General features: G+C 43.7%; 1 pseudogene; it reads right to left on the reverse strand.

The window, feature by feature from the left end:
• Positions 1-331: 331 nt before the first annotated feature.
• LOC128454508 (noelin-3-like) lies at positions 332-10844 on the reverse strand (annotated as a pseudogene).
• Positions 10845-13144: the final 2300 nt, after the last annotated feature.

Below are 13144 nucleotides of genomic sequence, written 5' to 3' on the forward strand. Positions count from 1 at the left end.
AGCTTTAATTTCATAGACAGAAGGGAAACGGTAGAAATCATCGGTGGTTCAGTCATTCTGAAACTTTGCAAAGTAAAAGGGCAATTATTGAGTCCAAATATATCTCCTGCAGAATGTTCCATTAAGTGCAAAATGACAAGTTAGTTGGAGAATATTTTCACCCTCACGGTGTGAAGACAGAGAAGCAGCTCGACCGAGGTAAGTTAACTTCCACCGAACCAAATCAGAGAAATAAAATAACTTAGCAAACAAATCAAATTCATCAGATCATTCAGGTGAGAGCATCAATTCACTCGCTTCCTTCACGTGTGTGTGTGTGTGTTTCCTCCGCTTAAGAGTCGTCCTCCGTTTTAATGATGTGGAACAGTGTGACATTGAACAGGACCTGGTGGCCGTTGTTCCAGCCGTACAGGGTGCGGTCCCGGGCGTTGTAGTCCAACATGGACATGTGGAAGTACTGGTTGTGAAAGGGGATGTCTGTGTACTCGTACGTGGACGTCTTGGTGGAGTAGGCGTAGTACACCTTGGCGCCCGTGAGGTGGGAGTTAGTGATGTAGAGCGTCCCGCAGATCATGAAGGACTCACCGGCGTTCCTCTTGGAGTACTCCGTGTTCCACGTGTTGAGGATCTGCAGCGTGTCGGGGTTCAGCTGGCTCACCACGATGTTCCCGGCGTTCTGGTTGGTGGCGTACACGGCCCACAGGCCCAGCTCGTCCGCCATGAGGTCGATGTCGGAGAAGCCCCCCCACGTGTAGGGGTACACGTTGTGGAAGCCCGCCGACTCCAGGGCCCTCTGCGTGACCACGCGGCCCGTCTCGAAGCTGTAGCGCACCACGATGTTGCTCTGCATCTTGTTGTAGTACAGCGAGCCGTTGTACACCACGTGGTTGGTCCCGGCCCATTTGAAAGGAAGGTTGTATGTTCTCGACTCGACTCCCGCCACAAAATCATCGAGGGACTTAAACTCTTTGACGATCTTGTTGTTGGTGTAGCTGTCCATGTACCAGACCTGAGGACCAATGAACACAGAGAATGATCCAGTGAGTTTCTGTTACAGGAAACTACAGGTGGTCGCTCCGAGGTCAAACTCCAAGAAACTGTATCTTTAATCATTCAGTTATTTAATAAAAACACAATATATATATGGTATGTACCTGAAAAACAAATATGAAAGAATGCATCCTCTAAAAAAGAAGATCATTGGTTGAATAACAATATAAAAAACCTGAACATTTCTTGGAAGACAACTAGTAAATGATGAACTTTTAGTAAAGATCACTGAAACTAAAGACAGGCTATTTAACTACTCGCGGAAATAAGAGGATTATTTTTTAATTCATAATATCACAATTCAGCAAGTGGGATTAACAATGATTCAAGTATTTGAGCCATTGGTGAGTTTCTTTGTCTTCAAGTTTCCACAAAAACCACAAAACAGATTTCCACAAAACTTGTTGGGTGAAAGAAAATAATTCACGGATCTTGATTTAAACAAATCCGTCATATTAAGAAGACTAGACGATAGATATTCTCATTTATGTTTCCATTTAAAAAAACAAAAGGAATCTTAATTTTTGCACAGAATTCCTAATGATGATTAAAGTTTCATTTTAATCACACAGAGATTCTTCTGTTCCCCTCACGACTCCCCACGGTGTTCTTACACTCACGCTCCGTTATTACAGCTCAGAACATCAGGACCAGACACCGTGGTGATAATTGGAGTTAAAAATATTCTCTCTGTTTTCTTTTAATACACAAATAATTCACACTGTGTTAAATAGTTCTCCATGAATATAAATGCAACACTTCAGTCACCCAGAGATTATTAAACATGAACTACTTCTCTGCTCTTGTTCTCTCTGAATATTTTATTCATCACTAGACATTGATACCAACTCCATACTAAAGATATAATGAAGTTGTTATAGCACCAACCTTAGATTCATATATTTAATTTAATTGATAGCTATTCATTTTAGGTGCTGCTGTTGCTATGACCAAGTTCTACATCAGATAACAGAAGAAGATTGTTGCTGGTTATGTTGTTGCCAGATCACACCAACAGAAAAAGTTCAAAGCACATTTAGAACAGATGTGTGAAAAGCTTTTAGTGTTACAGATGTTGTGTCTGACAAATTAAGACTTGTGTATCTGGCCCTCGACCTCTGCAGCTTGAGTTTAAACAGGAAACGTCTTTGAAAATGCTTTTTACACAGATTACCTGAATGCACCGTGATTAAAAACCCAAGACATCTTCCACAGGGTGACGCCCTCCTCATTTCTGTGCCTCCTATTTGCATGTTCAATTTTTTACAAAAGCAGTTAACTGTCAACTTGGTTTTTTAAATGCGTAAACACTTTTAAAGACGCGTCACCGGTAAAAGGCTCAGTATTAATGTGTCTCGCTGCTGGAGGATATATCAGCTATGATCGAGACTCTGCGGCAAGTAGTACAAAGTGCAGTAGCTTTGGTTTTCAGTGTTATTGATTGGTTATTTCACATTGGGCTCCAAGCAAAGAACAACATGTCTTCCCTCTAAGCGACGGGAGGGAAGCAGTTCTACGTGAGTTAGTAAACACGACTGTAAGAGAAAGAAAAGCCCATCAGGGTCTCACCCGGTTGTTTTGGGGCGACGCCTGCGGGTCGGTCATCCAGGCTCCGAATCTGGTCCCCGATGTTTTTACCGTCAGCGGCCCGGTGATCTTCATCAGCTTCCCGCATGCTGCGAACACATCACACAGCTCCAGGTCACACACAGCTCAAACTTCTCCCTCCCCACATGATACAACCACAGCCAATGTTGTGATGTGTCTTCTGGAATAAATATCAAAAGCACCGGAGTGATTAAATCTGTCAGCGGCTGATTTCTCCAAACCAGAGATATAAAAGTAAAAGGTTTTTTTTGGGTGAAAGCATCTCTGCATGAAGGAAATGCAACAACCTGTAAATTAGCTTCTCGTGAGTCAAAGCTGGTTTAACACATTTATCCCACACGGTTTAATATCATCTTCTAATTGTTCCAGATGACAGTAGATTGGAACCTGAGCTTAAGTGTAAGTATTTAACAGCTTTGTTTACCTAATCATTTAGAACTCAGGAAGATTTCCAGCCACTTCCCATTAGCATTCACGTTAGCTACACACGCTGACACTTTGACAGGTCCCATCCGTGTTGATACCCCGGCAGCTGGCAGGTTGGAGCTGCAGTTACACAAACCTTCATCAGAGGCAAAGCTGCTCCGGGGGCAGAACTGATCTAATTAACTGAGTTCACTGTCGATGGCTGGAGCAAAGACAACCGCAGCTTTTAGGTGCCCGGTCATAACAATAATAAAAGGAATTTATATGGCGCTTTCTAAAATGCACTTTCCAAAGGGCTGCATAAGACAACAATAACACAGATAACTCATAAATTGATCAGATTTAAAAGAAAACAGTTATTCAAATTAGTTCATTAATTCATATTCAAAAACAGAGAGTGAAAAGGAAATGTAACATCAAGTAAAATCAAGAGACTATCTGATAAAAGGATGTCTTAAGAAGGGACTTAAAATAATTTCGTTTGTCAGCTGACTTCATTTCCTCAGGCAGATTGTTCCAGAGCCTCGGGCCCTGACTGCAAAAACTCTGTCCCCCTTTAGTTTTCAACTCGGTGTCTGGAACAGATAAGAGACCTCTGCCTCAGGATCGGAAGGTAAGAGACTGAAAGGTCCAATGTACTCTAAAGCAAGAATCTTAAAACTGATCATTGAGATCTTATAAATCAATTATATAAGATGTTGGGAGCCGGTTCAAAGAGGCTAAAACAGGAGTCAGGTGATCACGTCAGCTGAGTCCTGATGCAATGATGTGGAAGCAGGCAGGAATGTCACTGTGTCTTTAAAAGTTAAAATAGAAGTTGTTGAAATATATCTAAGATTTATCGTGACAGGCCTGATATGTTCCTCTAGGGCACCAGTAGATGGCAGGATTTGGCTCTAAGGGATTTCTATTTTAACATCCAGTTTTTAACATCATTAGGAAAGACATGAGGTGAGCTCAGCATTCCAGCTTCTCTGGGTCTTACAGGCAAGTACATCAGCGTATCGTCAGCCTAACAACTGAGGGAGTATCCAATCAGGAGCATGTATAAAGAAAATAAATTGGTCCCAGGACAGACCCATGTGGTACACCATACCTAAAGGTAAGTTGTCCACTGAGACACAGTGGACAACTTACCTCCTATATGATGCTATGATTAAAAACCTTTGTGATATTTCTGGACTTACTGAGTTTGTTCATACAGCTACGAAGCCGGTTCTCCAGGTTCAGGACCCTCTGCTGCAGCTCGTCGTAGTCGTAGGCTCCCATCTCCTCCTGGATTCCCATCAACACACCCGACAGGTTCCTGATCTCCTCTTTGAACAGGGAGATGAGCTTCGTGTCTGTCTTGTATTGCTCCAGAACAGGGATCAGCGGCTGCAGGGCCTCCATCTTCCCCTTCAGCTCCTAGACAAAATAACAGCAAAGTGAAAAATAGATACCTGTCTGGACAAAGTCTGTCTGGAAGAAGAATTGTTTGTTTTGAATGCAGCAGGAGGTTTTACTGTAATGGAGCCAGCATCTTCAACTGAGGAGGAAAGTGTTGTCTCCTCCCGACTGGCAGCAGTTTTCACTTGTGTAAGAAAAGTGTCTTAGACTCAGATCAATACCAAAAATACAGAAATCTTCTTATGGCAGCGAGTCAATAAACAATTTCAATTGATTTTGCAGAAATGACGACTTTTCGTCAACACCTTGCTGAGGGATTATTATTGTTTTTTCCAGACTTAAGGTGGAAAAGGAATTATATGGATTTTCTTTCATGTTATTGTAAAACAAATAAAAACAAAACCATAACATTGACAGCTGCAAATGTTTATATTAAAACCTATATTGGTTATTTTGCTGCTGTTGAAAACCAAACCATTTTCACTGATGATTATAGCTACAATTATTACTGTAATAACTCCTATTGTTGTTGTTGTGTAAAGGCAATGTCAAATATACATGTCAATTATAACATGAAAATTATACAAAGTCAATTCATGTGGAAGTCATCGCTCCTCTTTGAAAATATTTCCGCAATTGTTAACAATGGAAATTACATTTACCATCTTGGAATTACTGAAATTGTCCATCACCATCAATTTAGCAATTTATTTAAAAATAATACACAATCAGAATCTTCCCAGTTTGTGATTATCGTGACAGATGAAGTTTTCTTTCCAGCCCATTTCAACTCTAATGGATGGTCACCGCTGTATCACGTATTACATTAAGTTATTTATCAACAACAAGAAACAAACATAAACAGTCCCCTGATGAAACCACATTCATATTCACTAGATGACAATTTAAATTTGGATCTGTACCAAGATGTAAACCCTTATAGACAATCCCCTTAAAATGCCATATTTCTTTTAAAATCAAGATCATATGAACTATTCTCTGTGAAATCTGTAAAAATGTCATCTCTCAATTTAAATAAATAAATAAACCTGGATCTGCCCACTGAACCGTATTAACACCAAAGTTGAGTGGGCTCTTCCCTGACCCATAGCACATCCGTCCACTAAGCTTCCTGGTAACACACACAGCAGTTTCTGTATAATGATGCTGACAATTGAATAAACAAGATGGAAAACATTCTCCTCCTCCTCGGTGAAGCTAATGAAACAATCAGAACAAATAAAAACCTGCACTCAGACAGATTCCTCTGCTTCCTGAGGGTTAGACAAACTGACTGGCTTCATGGACCAGTCGCTCTCACTGGTGCAGAGTCTTCAGTAAGTGTGATGGATTCTGTCTTCACAGCCTGTCCAGCTCTACAGACAAGCATGTCCTTGGCTGATCTGTGGTGGACCTGTATCGATCTTATCCAGAGTGAAAGTTGACAGGTTCAGAAGTTTCTCAGGAGGGATATTTCCCCCCTGGGATATTTCTCACAGGCTTCTCAACACGAAAATAAAAAAGAATGTACCTGAAAGTTTTTGTTGACGAGCGTCTTCCTGTCCGACTCGATCTGCCGGAACTTTGAGCGCAGCCCCTTGATCTGGCTCTCCATCCTCATGATGTACTGGAAGTCCCTCTGCGTGCGCAGGTTCAACACCGCGATCGACTGCGACATGTTCTGCACCTTTTTGAAAAGAGTCAAACAGCGAAGCATTGATTTCTCCGTCCGGCACCGGATTAAAATGTCCTCGGTGTTCAGCCGTCTGGGAGCCCGCTGAGGTCCAGCGTCCAGAGGAATAAATCAACATTTTGACCTCGAGCGTGATTGTCTTCTGAGCGTCTACCTGTGTTCAGAATGTTTGTCGCTCTCTCTCAGTATTTGAACATATAATTCACTTTATCAGACATAAATTGCTTGTAGTTTCAAGGATAAACTATAATCTGCTGCTTGAGAACACATTGATCTGACACTTTAGGTAAAGCTCACTAGAAATATTGTCCTTTCTCTCTTTTCTCTTTCGACTATCACTGGAACCAGTCGAGGTATTGGAGCCCATCACTGGAAAAGTGGCCCAACACATTGTACTCTGAATACTTTCCCAGCTCTGGCAGCCGGATCCTCAAATGGCCTCACAGAAGCCCTGAAGCAGCTTAGTGCATTAGTGTCAAAAGGCCCCAGTGAATGACAGTGAACACCCTTCAGCGTAACACAGCTAAATGTAGGTTAGAGCGCTGCTTCCTCATATGACTCTAATTGTTGTGTGTGGATAATGCATCAAATCACATGGAGGGAAATAACACGTGGAACTAAATGTGATGTTTGTGCCTCAAAATACAATCTTGTCTGTTTTGTTTGGTCTGTTTCATGAAATCATTTGAGAATTCTTCCTTTTATGGTAGAAAAAACAAATCACACGGATTCTTTAGAAGCCGAGTCGCCCTTCTGACAGAAATAACTTTCCCAATCACATGCATAAAGCCTGATAATACCACAATGGCCTTGAATGGCTCGTGGCAAGACAACCAGGGGCCGCCCCGTTCTTCGAAGATGAGATGGAGAGCGCTCTCATCTTCACAAGCCGCCATTCGGCTGATGTCATTTATGTAATATATGCATTAGTATAAAATAGGGTTAGGGACCTGGCTGGGGCAATCTCTGCGAGGATTAGGGCCTTAATGACGATAGAAATCGATGTCATGTGTCCATGTGGATTCAGGTGGGCTGGTTGCTTGCAGTAAATATGCGGTTGTGTGTGTGTGTGTGTGTGTGTGTGTGTTTGTGTGTGTTGTCACACAAACAGAAAAGCGTGTGGCTGCCTGCGACGCACCTTCTCCAGGAGCTGGCGGAGCTGTCTCCCTTTGGCATCTCTGGAGCACAGATTCTGTTCAGGTGCCACCACCGTGCAGACACAACGGCCATCTGCATCCTGAGCTGAGCTGTACACCTGCCACCCCTCCTTTGGCCTGATGGTCTGCACACACAAGCACAGGCACGGCCGTAAATTCACAGCACAGACACACACACACACACACACACACTGCTACACAGAGACACACAAAATAAATCCAACTCTGAGGATAGCACAATCATGAAATTGTGACAACCGGTTGCTATACTTTTCTTATTTTCATCACACTGGTCTCCCATTCTTCAGCACCCTGCCCCTCCCCCAAGCTTTGATACCAGCCACTTCGCCTGACTTATAAAACATCCGGGCTTTGACACAACAAAGTGCCCACAGTATACGGTCTCCAGTGAATTTCCTCTCCGACAATAAATTCGGTTTCCTGGCCCTGATGAATAACCCGAGTGTTGAAATTCCTCTGTTCCTCGTGGCCGGGCCTTCCGACGCCGTAACTGAATGTCCTGCCACAAGAAACAGATAAACCTGATTTGTGGGAGCTTTTCCTGCTCTTTATTACATTCAATATGCTCCGCAGCTCGGGCGCATAAAGTCGAAAGCACCTAAAGTTATGCATCATAAGCCAATGCAGCAAATTGTGATGCAACAACATCAACCACTGTCAGAACCGAACGCAGTAAAAAACTACTTGTGCTCCAAATATTGATGAAATTGGCCCGAAGTGCCGGGAAAGTTGGAACCTGTCGGACACACAAACAGAAGAAGTGTTTGAACAATACTTCTGTTCGCTGTCAGCCGGGGGAATTAACACAAGCCTGCAGCCAAACACTGGCAACCTTTGACTGCAGATGGTAAATCTGTCTGCACCACTCTCCTCGTTGGCAGACAACCTGATATCATTTGAAGTTGGACTTCTCCGTTCCATGTGTGGGGAGACTAACGTGTGGAACATGTGAGCGGCGACGGCCAGGCAGCGGCCTTTTGAAGCTGGCGGACCGAAAAATGGAAGTGCCCTGTTTAGAGTGCGGGCATTATTTCCTTCTCCCATTTATCCCTGCCTGTCGGCCGTGGCAGTTTGAAGAGCGTTTGGAATCAGCCGTGAAAGATCCTGTCCCCTCTGAGCAGGAGGAGACGCCTCGTCAAAGAGGAAGAGCAGCTTTGACTCATCGCTTTCACCTGTGAAGCTGCTTTTTCACCTATTACACAGTTTATATCGTGAATTTGCAATTTTGTGTTTTGAGGAAAATGGTTGTTGAAATCATTCATCATAATTTGCAGTGCAGAATGTGATACTCCTTATTATATTTTTTGTTTTTTCACACTCGGATCCTGACTCCTCTGACACATCCTCATCTGTCAACTTGATGAATAAAGAAATAAAGAATATACCTTCGATGCTATCAATCTCCTGCGCTGTCATTCTGTTCCCAGAACATCTCTCTTATGTCACTTTATCAGATTGTGAGAGAAAATTGTTTCTGGTATTATCAAAGCAAAGCAGAGACGATCTCTATCCACCTCCCCATTGGTTGTTGGTCACGTTTGTGATCTGGGGAATTAAAGCTTAATCGACTGATGCCCCTGATGTAATGTAACATAAAAAGAAGCCGAGGAAAAAGCCTTGAAAGTGGCTATAACAGTGTCACCTTTACAATGTCACCTCGTGTTTCTTTCACCTCTGGTCTTCTGTTCTCAGTTTGATATTCATGAAGAACAAAAGCTCATCGGAGCAGCAGAAGAGAGAAAAGGTGACACTTGACTGAAACACCATGGAGGTCACGTGTGGTGAATCACCAGGGAGACTAGATGCCTCAGTGCATCATGACTGTACCTGAACCTCTCTCATTGCATCATGGCTGAAGGGGATAAGAGAGGAAGAAAGAAAAACCTCCTCATCTTCCTCACTTTGCTTTGCAAGCGGCAGTTTCACTAATCGACTAAAGTTCTCTTTCTCCTCTGTCTCTTGAGTGACGCACATCCTTTCCTCTCTCCCCCCCCCCCCCCTCCCCCACTCGCACTTCTCCTCATATCAAAATGAATTTGTGGCACAGCCAAGCCAGATGCACTCTCCAGCTAGGAACTCTGCACAAATACTTTTTTTTCTCTCATTAAATAATCCAGACAGCTGGCTCCTCTTTTGTTTGAGCCGTTCATTAACACTTTCAGTTTCACTTCAATTCAGTTTCTTGGAGTGCTCACTTAGCCCCGTACACATCTCCTGTTTCCTTCCCTCCCAAAAATTAATTAACAACATTTATTCTCGACACAACTTTCAATCAGGGTGAAGTGATGCTATATGTGGGGGCTCAGCTTTGCAATCAAAACGCTGGCACAGGGGTTGTTCTGCCTGGGTGGGATGAACCTAATCGACCACTGTTCTTGTCCAAGTGGCTCGGTGATCTGCAAGCTGCTCCTCCTAATTTCTGATAATGCTCCCAAGTGCATCTCGGGGGGGGGGGGGGGGGGGGGGGCTCAAACTGGCAGCACACGATTCCTCTTAAAACATTTTAGCAGCGGGAAATAGAAAAACTGCAAGTCCGTTTTTACAGTCAGTATCATTAAAGCGCTTCCGCCTCTTTTTATACTGTCTGAACTCTCCCTTAAAAGTGACTTATATGCTCGGGCAGCTCAGGATCAATATCAATGCACTGTGGTTGATGCAAGCAATAAACAGGAGTGCTGCTCCTCTTCCTGCACCGATGCTTCTGATCTCCTTTTCTTATTTCACATTATTTCCCCCCCACACACATTTAGTGTCGGGTAAGGCTTGCACTGAAGTGTGCACCGCTTCTGGATACAAAAGCCGAATATGCAAGAATAGCATGGAACCTGAAATGAGTCATTCTGTGTGTGCAGCGCTCCACCCAAACGAATCCCATCCCCACTGAGCTGAACTTTACAGCAGTGGTGTTACAGTGACAGTCTGGATGGAGTGTGTGTGTGTGTGTGTGTGTGTGTGTGTGTGTGTGTGTGTGTGTGTGTGTGTGTGTGCGTGTGTGTGTTTGTGTTTGTGTTTGTGTTTGTGTTTGTGTCTGTGTTTGTGTTTGTTGAAGGGAGGAATGTAAAGTCATGGAACTCACCGCTGACGGACAGTAACCGAACAGCAGCAGGAATAGCAGTGGGTTCAGCACCACGGACAGCGACCACATTCTGCAGCCTGGTCCTGAATCCTGGTCCTGGACTTAAACCTGGTCCTAAGCCTGATCCTGATCCTGTTCCGGATCCTATCCTGGTCCTAAACCTGGTCCGGATCCTTGTCCTGGTCCTGGTCCTCCTCCTCCTCAGCCGCGGCGGGAACAAAACAATTTTTCACGCAAGTTTCTCCCCCCAGGCTCGAACTACCGCCGCCACCACCACCGCGTCCACCACCGCGTCCACTACACGCTGGTGAAAACCGAGGCTTCCTGAGGAGGAGGAGGCGGAGGAGGAAGAGGAGGAGGAGGAGGCGGAGGAGGCGGAGGAGGAGAAGGGACGCACATCCATCCACTCGTCCCCGTTACGCATGGCAGGTGGGCAGCGGGGGGAAGCATCGTCACTGCGCGAGGGAGGAAGAAAGTTTGTGAGGATGCAGCGAAATCCAAAAAAGACCCGAGCAGCGTCCAGGTCACAGGGAGACGTCTTATCCACGGATATGACATCATCCAGCTAATGAATCCTGCCTTAGTGTGTGTGTGTGTGTGTGTGTGTGTGTGTGTGCGTGTGTGTGTGCGTGTGTGTGTGCGTGTGTGTGTGCGTGTGTGTGTGCGTGTGTGTGTGTGTGCGTGTGTGTGTGTGTGTGTGTGTGTGTGTGTGTGTGTGGCAGATGTGTGTGACAAAGTTACATAGACTTCACCAGATGATGATATAAGGCAGCGGAGCCACATCACACCAGCGCTGCAGGAGAGCGGGAGGGGGGTGCATGACTCGAAAAATTTAACAAAACCTTATTTTACAGGATTTAATCAAAGTTTGATGATAAGTTTTTTGGAGAACACATATTAATGCAATCAGTAAATATCTATTGGTAAATTCTGAAAACTGTTTTCCTCCAGCAAACATCGAGTGGTTGTATGGAGGCCAACATGTGCCAAAAAGAAACCAGTAAACGTCATGTAAATAAAAAATGTACCTATGAAATATACACATCAAAGTATGGGGTACTAGAAGGGCATGTGTACAGAGAACAAATTTATGAAAACAGAATTTCTCATCATAAAATATCAAATCAAAATATGAGGATTAAGTAAAACGTGCCAAGAATCTGTTGAAGTCTAAACCTAAGAGCAAAAGCTAAAGCTCCAGTTGACTGTTTGCATTGCGTAGGCAGGGGTCCGGCCAATCAGAGTTCCCGCTTCTGTTGTGTGGGTGGGCTTTAATATCATGTTAATGTGCAGTCATGCTGAATTATCCTTCTATTCATGTCTATGTGAAATAGGACCAGACACATCAGCTTCAGGTCGGTCACAACTGAAACAAAAAGAAAACCCATTTACGTCCATTGTACTGGGATGGAAACCAAAAAACCTTGACTAACAAAGTGAAACTTAGAAACAATGTACGGTAAGTAAAAAGAAAAGAATCTTATCATATATTATTTGAGTGAACTGACTTCTAAGACGAGGAATGTAAAATATAAAACTGAAATCGCACAAAACCTGTTGAGGCTTGTATCATGTTCCTCTCAGCTCCAAACCAGCTCTATTAATATGACACAATGATTTCAATGCTAAAATAACCAAGATCTGTTTTTTAATGTAGTGAATTCTGCACATTATTCATCAGAGTTCATCAGAATTTATTCAGCTTTTTGCTCAAGATACTTCACTTGAGCTCAGCTTTTACACCTTAGGAATCAATAGGCCTCAACTTCAGCACAGTAATTTAACCTTTATTTGTTTGAATTTAAAAAATGAAACCATTAAAGCTTTTTTCAATGAATATGCAAACAACTAACAGAATATTACTCTGAGGAAAACTTTCACAGAGTTAAGAATCAGTGGAGGGTGAAGATTTCAAGGTAAATGCAGATATTGGACGTTAAACTTTTGAGGAGCACGTTAAACCTTCTTTATATGTTGGTCGCCTCCTGAGTTGCAGCTCAACCAATAGATTGTGTTGATAATCAGGACAAATGAGCATTTGAAATATATAACTTACTCTACAACACTGATCCTCCCTTCATGCAATATCTCAGCCCTCCGTCTGTACCTCTGCATCGGTCTCCATCCAACCTCTGGTCATGGACAGAGACGTCTGTCTTCTTCTCTGATAAGGACGAACGATTCCTCACCTAGAACCAGCTCCTGACTCGGGGCCTGAGCCACAGGCTTCTGTCCTTGAGTTGACATTCAGACTTTTTCCCAAGATGCTGACGCCTGTGAGCCAAAGTTTGTCCCCGACAGCAGGAGTCACCTTCATCCTCCATCCACCAGCCGTCCACTTTGATATAAGAAGCCCTAAAGTCAGTAGATTGTTCTTTTTGTGTTTGTTTAGGTTTAATATATGTGCACTACAAGAGGGTGCAAAGCTCTGGAGGATTAACAAGCCGGGGCACACATGGTTTCAGAGATCCGATGTGTGGTCAGATATTCAGCTTTTTCAGGGCGCTTCAGGCAATACTGGACAGCATGACTGGGAGACGTATGGGTTAGTGTCGTCCCCAGGCTGTCTTCAGATCAGCAGTCATCAGCAGGTTAGGGTGAAGTGATGGATTGTGCAAAGACACACATTATGTTTGAGTGTTTCCCAGTGAAACAGTCTGAAAGGGGAATACTTGAACTCGAGGAGCTTCTCTGACCGTAGGAGACAGAAGTTTCTTGGCTCAC

Source organism: Pleuronectes platessa, chromosome 13 (genome assembly GCF_947347685.1).
Source record: "Pleuronectes platessa chromosome 13, fPlePla1.1, whole genome shotgun sequence".
NCBI classification, from domain to species: Eukaryota; Metazoa; Chordata; class Actinopteri; order Pleuronectiformes; family Pleuronectidae; genus Pleuronectes; species Pleuronectes platessa.